Raw genomic sequence first — 11667 nt, 5'->3', positions numbered from 1 at the left:
AATGCCTGGCTGAGTCCCACATCTGCAGAGAAACCGTGCTCCACACCAGCTCTCCTCACTTAGCCCTTCCTTTTTTTCTGAACTCCTTCCCCACTTGTAGCCTGGACCACAAAGCTTACCTCTCAGAGATATCTTGACTCATTTGACCCTTTAATGGAAGGTTGAAAGTATCCTGGGCTGGGACCACCACATTTTGGAATCTCCCATCTATAATCCACTCCACTGGCTTCTAGGTTCTGTGAGGACAGAGATGTGGTCTGTCTTGTCCACCATTGTGTCCCCAGTAGATTACCTTACAGAATCATTGCTCAGTAAATATACTTGAATGAATGAATGGATTTTATATATAATAAATGCATAATAAATACTTAACTCGAAATGTTTTCAAATTGAGTGAATAATGAATACAGCAGCCTGGCTGGAGCAAAAGATTTGTTTTCAGTAATAATGAGACATCAGGATGGAAGAGTAGGGTATGCAAGATGGAAGTGGTGTTTTAGAGAGTTAGCAGGCAGCAGTGAGTAAGCTTGGTGAGTCTTTAGTTGTACAGAGAGCAGGAGACCCAGGTAGAAAATCATGTCGATGTAAGGGCCTGAACCACACTGGTAGCAATGGCAAGAGACGGATGACAGAGTTAATAGGGAGAAGAATGGCAGTCATTGTGAGTGAGTGGTTGTGGGGTTGGGGGACCAAAGATGATGCTATTGAGGATGGCTTGTAGAGTTCTTTTACAGTTGATAGAAATGGGGTAGATGAACAAGTGATGAGGTCTTGATGGAAGGAACATGATGCATTTGGTTTTAGATGCGTGGAACTTGGGGAACACTGGTATCTCAGAGATCACTCATTCATCCATCCACGGAACTTAAAAGTTGAAATAAAAATAGATGAATCCTCTGGAGGGAAAAGCGAAAAAAAAGTCCTCTTGAAGCAAGGACCTAAATACTGAGAAAGGAATATATTTAGGACATAGGAGGAGGGTAAGGTGCTATAACAGGCAATAAGCAAAAAGAGCCTAGGGAAAAGAGAAAAGAGTCCAGCTCATGAGGTCTGAGGCAGAGAGTTTTGTGTTAGATGTGCATGTGTATATACGCATAGAATAAAATCTGAAACAACATACTTTAAGCACATTAATTGTGTTGTCCTAGGGTAATGAGATCATTGGGAGCTTTAATTTTCTTTTTATATATTAGTAGTATCTGATTTTCCTAAAATGAATGTACTACTTGTATGACTTTGAACAATGACATTAAAATATTTGAAGGAAGAATATCAAGTCATATTAAAGATTGAGATTAAAGAAGAATTAAAGACTGACAAAAGATCGTTAAGAACACAGTTGTTTCCTTATAGAATCATCCCATTCTCTTAAAAATAAAACTACATGTGGGCCAAATAAGTAGCTAAAACTACCATCGTTGTTTACTTCTGTCATTCAGCCCATTGAAAAATATTTATTGAATGTCTGCCATGTGCCAGATACTGCTCTGGGCACTGAGAACAGCTGTGAATAAAATAGGTAACATTTCTTCCCTTTATGGCACTTAAGTTCTCGTGGCCCTTGATCCTAGCACTTATATCCTGGTGAGCCTTCAGGACAATAAACTGCATTAAGAGACATGAAAGCATTTTGAAAAGTTGGTATGCTAGGGGTTTATTAACATCCTATTAGTGTTGACAGATCCAGATGAAATAAAATGACTTTTCACGACTATTTCAATTTTCTTATTTTCTATAGCTATTAGAAGCACTGGGTTTTAGCTGTAAAATATATTCATGTGCATGACTACTGTATACATACTTCTCACATTCCTTGTTTTAGTACCTTAGTGACTGTACTTCCATTTCATATTGAGACTGAATGTCCAGGGGCGCTCACAGAGCATCAGAGCTTGAAAGACTTTGAGTGCTGCTAACCCTAAAAGTATAAAGAGGGGTTTTATACCTATAAACAGGTGTGAGTAGGGGGAAAGGAAAAGAAAGGAAGGAAAATCAGAGGAAAGTCTCAGGGGATAAGGAAAGTTTTGGAACATATCCCGGGAGGGAGGATGGGACTATACTCTCCTCCTTTAGAGTGAGGACACAGACATGACTATTGGCTTCCCATGGGTGGGGCGCCAGCAGTGGAAGAGATGTATGGTGTAGGACAAGGGCTGTTTGAGGATTAGAAGACAGATTGGAGTCCCAGCTTTCCCCAAAATCTAGATCTCATCAATCAGTGTTTCCTAAGCTTTTTGAATATGAAGATTCCTTTTTAACAACAAAAAATTGAGGAAACCGCCCCTTCCATACAATAGTGGTTATAAGCAGTGAGGAAAAATTCAGTAGTATGTCTGGAGCAATTGTATTTCATTCATGTAAACTCCATCCATACAAGAAAGAATACATGTATAGGCGAGCCTCTCTCCAGTGTCAGGTGTGTGTCTGGTGAACATTTGGCATGGTGAGCCCCTTGCCCACAGTGTGCGGGCTTCTCAGGAACCTCCACTGAGAACCATAGAACCAGGCCTCTCCATCCTAGACCTCAGTTGTTTTGTAGCTCTGATCCAAGATAAAACATCGGGACATATTAGCCTAGTCCTATCTGCTAAATGAAGGCCCTTCATGGAGGAAATCATTCTTCAGTCTGCATTTCAAAAAGGATTTCTAAGCCATGTCAGACGTTTCCTAAATGAATGAGGATAAAGAAAAATATATTTGTTCATTTTCTGTTAATCCTTTTCAACACCTTTATATAAATTGGAACTTGTTTGCCATGACTTTAATGTTCAGAAGTGATTGTTTATATGTAATTTTGGGGTTGCTATCAAGTGCTTGTTAATTCTTGCCTGCATTTGCCATCTGTGTTGAATATCATTTTTCATAGGGAACTAATGAACATGATTGCAGGTGCCTTTAATCATAGAATCATAGAAACCGGAGATAGAATAGATGGAAATGTTGCCTTTTCCCCATCTAGAAAATGGGATTAATAATGTTACCCCTCCTTGCCTAGTTGTCATGAATGAGAAATAGGATTGCCAAGCTAATTGCAATATAAAGAGCTGTAAATTAAATACTAAGTAAGAGAGTAGGAATGATTTGACTAATAATAAAATGTTTTTTGTAATTTGATTTTTTTCATTACCGATGTCTCCCAGCAGTAGTCATTACCCCTGTGCTAGAAATAACAACAAAAACCAGGGCAGCAACTACATTGATGGAGAACTTTTGTCTGCCTGGGGTTTTTCTTATGTCATCCCATTGAATCTGCAAAGCAACCACAAAAGGTAAGCAATTGGCCTGAAGGAAGTGACATAGTTAGCAAATGCTGGAGATGGAATTTGAACCCAGACCCAGAGGACTCCAGTGTTCATGCATTTACACCCCATCTCCCCTCCCCATCCTGCCCTGCCATGCTCCACTACGTCAATCTTGTAGAGATTGAACCTAGAAATCTTGTAGTCAGATCCATCTGTCTCATGTCAGCGATTGCTAGGCTCTTGGCCATCCTTCCTGGAGAAGCCTGTTGAGTTGCTCACACTGAGATCTTGGAGAAAGGAGCCTGGGTAGATGGTATTAATCTCTTGATCACTGGTTCTCAATCTAAGCTGCACATTAGAATCACTTGGGGATTCTACTAGATTCTGGTTGAATATGAGCACCGTTAGAATTTAAGCACCATGAAAAGGAGGGTTATCTATTCACTGCTGTAGTATCAAAAATATATTGATACTGGGGCCCTATCCCAGATCTATTAAATCGGAATCTTCAGGGGTGGGGCTCACACAGGTGTTTTTTAAATATATGATATTAATATGCAGCCAAATATTCTGCTAAGAGATTTCTTTGAGGATCATGTCAGAAAGAGAATGGGTAAGGCTTCACACAGGAATGCTTTAATAGTGGACAGAGCCAAGAAGGCCTGGAAATGTTGGGCCTTGGAACCAGACCATATGTGTTCAAGCCCTGGTTCTTCCAGTTCCTAGCTGTGTGACTTTGTGCATGTTACTTGACCTCTCTGAGCCCATTTGTTCATCAACTGATACTTTCAATTTCATAGTATTGCTATTGGATTAAACTTGAAAATCCATGGAAACTTCTTCCCACTATGTCTAACAAAGAATAAATGATGTCACTATTACCAAAGAAATTAAGGAGAAGGAAAATAACATTTTTAGAGTTTTGCAATATTTATCTTAAAACCTTTATTTAGCTTTGTACAGAAATTCAGGTGGAATTGAGTTGAATTAAATGATAAGGGAACCCCTTCCCCCTTTTAAAACAGTATTAGTGACCTTTTGAGATAATCAGACCTCCTGGTAATCTATCACTTTTGTTTTAACCTTTACCATTTGTGCAAAATTATATAGTTGATGCATTATTTCTCTCTTGTTTCCCAAAGAAAGCAGAAAGCCGGAGCCGTGGTTGTAATGTGAGTGCTCAAAGCTGGCATCCTGTCAAAGGCTGTTTTAGATCTAGCCTTCCGGTCATTTGTTCAGAGGGCTTTGACACTGAAGACCAAAAGATACTGCGGGAGATGCTATTGCTGGCAGTTTAATTGGCATTTTTCAGGGTATAGACACACAGTTTCTGTATAGGCAGAATGAAACTGGAAGTAGGGCAGTTATCCAGTGAGCTTAGACAGTAAAAAGAAAGGGGGAAAATCAGGCAAAAGAAATTCTTTAAAGCAAACTATTTTGCCATTTTAAAATAGATACTTTTCTAACTTTGTAGAAGTAGATATAACCTAAGAGGATTTCTGTGACATAATTATGGGGTTAATAAAGCAAATGAACACATATGAAATATCCTACAAAGGCCAGGCTTTCTAATTTGTACTTCTTCTCTTAATATAAAAGTAGCAAAATAAATATCGTAATTGTGTTTATTGTGAACGAAGAAAATGTTAAACATCTTTCCCACAGAGGGAGCAGCAAAGAAGAAAAAGAGGAGAAATCTCAGTTAAGAGGACCAGTTAGATGTTTTATCAAGTTATAGCTGAAAATGTTTTCTCTGTAACTGCTGCAAACATTGATCTGGTTTGTTTCCTGGCCTTGAGAGTGGTGTGCCCAACTATTTTGTTGTTGCGCTTGAATGAGAGCCAATAAATTGTTTGACTTTTGTAATTAAACTTAAGAACTTGATTGAAGGGGATTTTAGCTTCCCTGAAAATGTACTTTAAGTTAATCTGCTTAAGGGGAATTATCTATTTCTTATTAGTGAAATCAAAACACTCTATGCCTTTCTAACTGATGATTTCTATGGGCCTGGTCATGAATCTTATGGTCATGTTAAACGTCAAATATTATTTGAGGGATTTAAAAAATTCAGTTGTCAAAAATTTAGGACTTGACCTTTGATATTTGTTGTTGACAAAATGTAGAGTCATATTTGTTTTCTTTTTCTTCCTTGATTTGCCTTTTTTTGGGTCCTGCTTCAGACATCTGAGAATTTTTGTTCCTTGAAATAAAATCTTTTAAAATTAAAAAAAATTGTAGTCATAGATGCAGATGGGAATGATTTCTTTTGGGGGAGTAATTTAAAAAAAATTGTAGTCATAGATGTAGATGAGGCTTATTTCTTTGGGGGGAGTAATTTTGGGGAGGAAATTCCCAGGAATTTTTAGCAAAAGCATTTTAGGCAAATTTCTCAGTATTGATTTGATTTAATTGCATCACTTTTATATGTGACAATTATATGTAAGTTACTATCATTGGGGCCCAAAATTATTTAATTATTTAAGGTGACATTTGTGAATGCATCTCTAATGCCAGTCTAATGTGTTAGATTAAACTTCTGTGTAATTAAAAAAATACACAGCATTGTATGTTAACAAGGGACAGTGGATCCTGTTTTTAGTTAAATACCATTATTATATTTTGTGATTGTACATTCAAAACCTGAAGTGGATACTGTAGAAATTAAAGAAGTAATGATCAGAATTAGTTTCTCAGAAAAATGTTTTCATTAACACTTAAGGAGAGATGTGGTCAGGATGAAAGGCTAAAATGTTATTTCTAATGTGGAAATAATTTTAACATATTTTTAATGATGCCTGTCTTCTTCTTGGGCTACAGTCAGCATAACCATCTTTAAATGCAACAGTTTGGAGATAGGAAAAGGAAAGCACGAGAGAATCTAACACAGTCATGCTCAGGAATTAAGAGTGCTGGGTATTAGAATGATTCTGTGTGAAGGCACTTTCATGTGAAATAAAAAATTGAGGCAAAGTGAGGTTGGAATAGAAGTATCTGGGTGCCTTCCCTGTCCTTCTTTTCTTTTTGTGTGTGTAGAGATACGGCCAAAGAAAGCAACATGGGTCACCAAGGATCCAGTCTCTGCCACTGCCCTTGTCAGAACTGGCCAGACTCCCAGGAGGAGGTGCCCTTGCACAACAGCTGCTGTTAGACTGTTGTAAAAATCTGAGTTGATTTATGAACAACCGGGTAATTTAAAATATCCCTGCACCATCATAGGTAACCTTCCATCCCAAAGTTCATGGCCAAATATTTGCACTCTAGCATTAGAACCGCTATGGGAATTTGAAAGTAGAGAGGACTGTGTAACGAACTCACAAGGTAGAGAATTTCACAGCAAGAGCCTCTCAGTTAACATGAAGTCTCTGTGCCTTCTAGAGAAGTCTTCTACTTCTACAGTATTAAAGGTAGACTTCCTGTTTGAGAGCACTAGTAACAGATTTCTTTTGGATGTAAAAATTCTTCCGTGCCAACACTTGTTGGAACTTTTATTAACTTGTGGGTCTGACCTAAACTTTGGTGGTCTCATCATTAAACAAGTTGCTTTCTTCTTTCTTGATAGCAAAGCTGATGGTATACAAGGGGGGAAAGTTAGGTTCCTGTGTTGATTTTGAGGATACAACATCAAAGACTGTCTTTTAGAGGGCAAGAATCAAAGACTACATTTTGTAGAATAAGGACAAAAACAACTCTTAAAGTATGATGTTTGAATCAACTAAAAATGTGTGGCTATCAGTTTACAAGCTTTAAGTTGTATATTTTCCCTTGTATCATTATTTATTACTTTCCTGAAAATCCAGGCATTTTGAATTCTTAACTAAGACCATAGCAGGAAAAATGTACAGTTAATATTTTTTGTATATTTCTTATAAAGCAGCTATTGTTGGAAAGAAAATAGGTTTCTTGAGACAGTTATAAATCTGTAAAAGCAAGAAATGCAATCGAAATGAGGCATTGAAAATAAAATTTAAAGATCTTTTCATTTGTTTTTGCAATAGGCTTTATGTCCAAGTATTATTTGTTATATGAGAATAGAAGAAATCACCACGTGTTTTTTTTTTTTTTAACTAAAAATAATCATTTTTACCTTCCCTTGTGTATGTTGTCTGGGTTTGGTTCTAACCCACTAGGGGTGTGCCTTGAACTTTTCACACTCTTTCCAAGCCCTAGTGCTAAGAAACAAACGCGATGCTACTTGGCACAAAATTTGGCTCTGGCTGGTGGATCAGAAAATGTCACACACATGCATCTCTGCTCTCTGGGGTGAAGGCTCAGCTGCCACATCAGGATCAGCCCCTGTGATTACTGTGGTTATGAGCAACTCCCCCTCACTCTCCAAATTTAGACTGCAGGATATACACCTCACACCAGCCTATCTCGTCTATTTTTCACAAGATACGTAGGTAAAAATGTAAGGTTTTTAATGGTTGGTGTCTACGACTAGTCCTTTGGTTCGGTCTTACGTGTGTTGATTACTCAAGGGCATCTGTCTCAGTTGGATATTTTAAAATAAGCTGGACTCTGGAAGGCTTGGATTGGAAGAAAGGGGCTGTGATCCTGCATCACACAAACTGGAGAGAAACCGTATGGTAACGCTTCTTTGGCTACTTAGTGCATTCTGACTGTTGAAAGACAAGGCAACTTGGCAGCATGTAATTCTAAGAAAATTGTAAGAAACAAAATAGAACCGAGCTCCTCGTGGGGGTGGGGGGCGAAGTCTGTGCTCACACAGCTTCGGTGTTGTCTGACGGCGTCACAAACACTGTAGGTGCAGTGTTGATTTAGGATGAGCCCGTGCATTCCGCCGAGGGATGAGATAGCAAAATCTTTTTCTTCCCTTAGCCAGTGGTTCTATGTTAATTCAGGAGCTATAAAGCAGATTTTAAACTGACATCATTTTCTAACTGGGAAGGAAGTGCACCTTACAGCTGGAATACAAACATTGCAACAGGTACTATTGTCCATCAGCTCCATGTGAACTTTTTATTTGAGTATAAAGGATCTTAACATTTCAGTGGATGCATGTCAGTAGCAGGTGTAAACACTAAACAAATAAAGGGCTCAGGCTGAAATACCTGTGGCTCTCACTACATAGGTAAATATACAGGACCTGATTATGAAGAATGTTAGCTTTTACCCTAGAGAACAAACATGTTTTAGCCTTGGGATATAACTCTCATTGCCGTGTGAACATATCATCAGTCAGGTGTGCAGACACAGACATGATGCAGCATTTTAAAATATATTCTTTTATTTTTAAACACATGCCCAACATCTTGACAAACCCTATTTAGTGTGAAGGTCAAATGCACGTAACCCAAAGCTAATTAATTTCTACCTTGTGGAGTCAGGTGGTTTCAAATGTGCGGCAAGGACCCACGTGAGCAATGAGATGTGAATCCCCATTTTGTTGTTTCTGAACTTTGGAATTCTATCCAGGCCTTTTACATCACGTACGGATACATGAAAAAGGAGGATGTAGAAGCGAAACCAGTCCTGGGGCTGCTGTCAGCTTTGACGCTGGTTCCACTGACCGCCTGCTTTGTTGACCTGTTTTTGTCCCCTTCATATGTTCTTTCTCCCCCCTCCAGAAATATGGTGAAACGGTGTTCACACCGTCCACCCAGTCTCACTCTGGGAGTTCATGTGGAGGACAGCAGCCTGAGCACCAGCAGCAGGCCAGCCACCACCTTCCCCACATGCCTGCTTCCTGGGCCATCTTTTGCAAGGGGGTTTGGGATTCTAGCCCTAGAGGATCCAGGCTCCTCGTTGTGGCTGCAGGGACTTAACCCATTCTTACTCTGTCTTGACCGCCTGTCTAATAGGCAAAGCTGTTAGAGCTCTGTGGTCATTTTTACTGCTTATTTGTTTCCATTGTAGGAATCATCTTTATAGATTAAAAAAAAAAAATCATAGAGCCAGCCAGGACTTTTTTAGTTCCATGCCCTCCTTTTACACACACACACACAGACACACACACATCTTCATATAATCAAATAGAAAAACCTTTAGTTGCTGGTGAAAAGCTGTCAACGTAATTCTTCTATTCAGGAATCAATTTATTTAATGGACTTAAAGATTTTTTAAAATTCTCTTCATTATGGATAAAGGAAGAATACCCTTTATGATACATTTTTTTTTTTGGTAAAATATGTGTAATTGCCCCAACTGAATGTCAGGCATATTCTGACAATATTACAAGATTTAAAAATCTACAGTCCCAAATTCCTAAATTCCAAGGAAAAAGTGCCGCCCCTGTTTACAGTTGTGAAACTTGTACCATGGCCTCTCAGAGGGTTAGCTGTAAAAAGTTCTGTGGCTTTCTTCAGATTTATAATTTTCAGTGGCCTTTTTGTAGCTGTGGTTCTCTCTACTCCAGTTTGTGGAGTAAGGAGGCAGATGTTTTCGCCTACTTATAAAATGCAGTAATAAGCATGTCCACTGCCCTTACTTCATCAGCTACAAAAAATATTCATGGTTCATCTGGCTGGAAGGTGATTCACCTGCAGCTTTGTTCCCCGGAACTAGTAACACGCCAGCATCTCATTTAGCAAGTGGTGCTTCTCACCAATTAAACTGAAAAAAAAAAAAAAAAAAAAAAAAAAAAAGTCTCTCTCTCTTATTCAGATGCAGACTTAGGCTTTCACCTGTCAGAGGAAAACGAAACCGTCACCAACCACTGTTTATTTTGCTGGCAGGTTCATGCGTATGACAAAGTGATTTTTTTTTTTTCCTCCAGGTGAATTTACTCCCCACGTTGGCGTGGCGATGACTAATAAAGTATTTATGAAAACTCAAGTGTGTGGTCCCCATTCCCACAGTGTGTCACTGCTGCCGCCAAGTGACAGACCCGAAAAGGGAAAAGAAATCAGCACATCTTAAACAATTAGAGCATCGATTCGACTTTGCAGAACCAAGGCCCCCACTCCCTTCTAGACAAAGATACCTTCCTTTCATGTGATGGGAACCAGGCCGCTCTGCTCTCCTAAATCACACTTGACCCACGTGGCCATCCCTCCGAATTCCGGGGCTTCTGAGAAAAGAATGGCAGGGCGACTAAAGAAAAACAACGTCTTTCCTCTGAGCGAGCTCTATCTGATTCTAGGGTTCGAAGGGAGTTTTCTAGTTTAGTTTGGTTCATTGTCCACAGTCGCCCACAAAATCATACCGTGCTGCTGGAGGGAAAAGGCTCAGTCCTAAAAAAATCAATTAGGCGCCCGGGAGAACTTGCAGCTCTCGGGGACCCGCGAGCGCTCGGAGACCGATGCAAAGCCCGTCCCCTTGAGCCACCTCGTTCCGGAACCGGGGCTAAGAGCTTTTCAATTGCTGTGACATTTTCAGCCAGGCAAGGGAGTGGTGGTGGCGGAGCAGTGTTTTCCAGGCAATTACTTTATATTTTCAACGGAGCGATTCCCCGTCCAGGAAGGAGCGAAAGCGATCAAGTGAAATCATTAGAGGGAGAAAGAGCGAGCGGGAGAAGGGATTCATCTCATTAGCAGGTGCGGGCGCCGCGGGCTCCGGGGGGGGGGGGGGAGGGGAGGGGAGCGGCGCGGCGTGTCACTGGCCCTTTAAGACCGAGGCCGGGTCGCCGCCGCCCCCGCCCCCGCCCCCGCCCCCGCCCCCGGAGCTGTTGACAGGTCTGAACCTCCCTCGCAGCCCATTGTGGCCGCAGTAGGAGGCACCTGCAGAAAATGTGCCAAAACCAGGCGGGGAGCAAGAGCTTTTCAATAAGCTCCGCAGCTGGAGAGGAGAGGCAACGCTAAACAAGCGGGCGCCGACCAGGCATGTGATGGGGAAAGGGTCAAACCCAGACACCTCCTATCGGCTTTCTGAGCGCGCTGAGCGCCGTTCGGTTCAATTTGCTGACATCTTCTAGCTGGCTTTTCTCTATTTGCTTAATATGCGGAGGTATTTAGCTTAAAAGCACTAAATACTCCATCACGGAGGAGCTCTTCTCTCCCTTTCCCATTTACTGTTATTAAGGACGTTTCCCGGTATTTTCTCTCTCTTTCTGCCCCAAACGAAGATTGTTTGCTTTTGCTTCTCTCTCTCTCTCTCTCTCTCTCTCTCTCTCTCTCTATGTGTGTGTGTGTGTGTGTGTGTCTCGTGGCTCCCTAGCAGGCCTCCGCCACCCCCATGCAGCCGCCGGCCTGGTTTCACTCGTTTCTTTCTTTCTTTTTTTTTTTTAAAGATTTTTATTTATTCATGAGACACACACACACACACAGAGGCAGGCTCCTCGCAGGGAGCCCGCCGCAGGACTCGAACCCAGGTCTCCAGGATCGCGCCCCGGGCTGAAGGTGGCGCTAAGCCTCCGAGCCGCCCCGGCTGCCCTCGCTCGTTTCTCTAATTCGGGGGCAAGCCCAGCTCTCCGGATTTGGGGTCTGGGCTGCCTTCGTAAAGCACACATCCCCCCACCCCACCTCCA

The 11667-nt window shown here is 41.0% G+C and overlaps 1 protein-coding gene across 4 annotated transcripts in view; it reads left to right on the top strand.

Annotated features, from left to right (window-relative positions):
- HSPA12A (heat shock protein family A (Hsp70) member 12A) overlaps positions 1–11667 on the top strand; it is a 160554-nt gene that overhangs the window by 1833 nt on the left and 147054 nt on the right. The window contains exon 1 of one of the 4 annotated variants that reach the window (XM_025467354.3): positions 10884–11021. The exons of the other annotated variants lie outside the window; for them this stretch is intronic. The gene's annotated coding sequence lies outside the window, so the exon portion shown is untranslated. Of the gene's footprint in view, positions 1–10883; positions 11022–11667 lie in introns of those variants that run through there. 4 annotated transcript variants of the gene reach the window in all.

The sequence above is a fragment of the Canis lupus genome, chromosome 28 (genome assembly GCF_003254725.2).
Source record: "Canis lupus dingo isolate Sandy chromosome 28, ASM325472v2, whole genome shotgun sequence".
Taxonomy (NCBI): domain Eukaryota; kingdom Metazoa; phylum Chordata; class Mammalia; order Carnivora; family Canidae; genus Canis; species Canis lupus.
The sequence above is the reverse complement of the archived record's forward strand: the minus strand, read 5'-3'. Positions and strand labels throughout refer to the sequence as shown.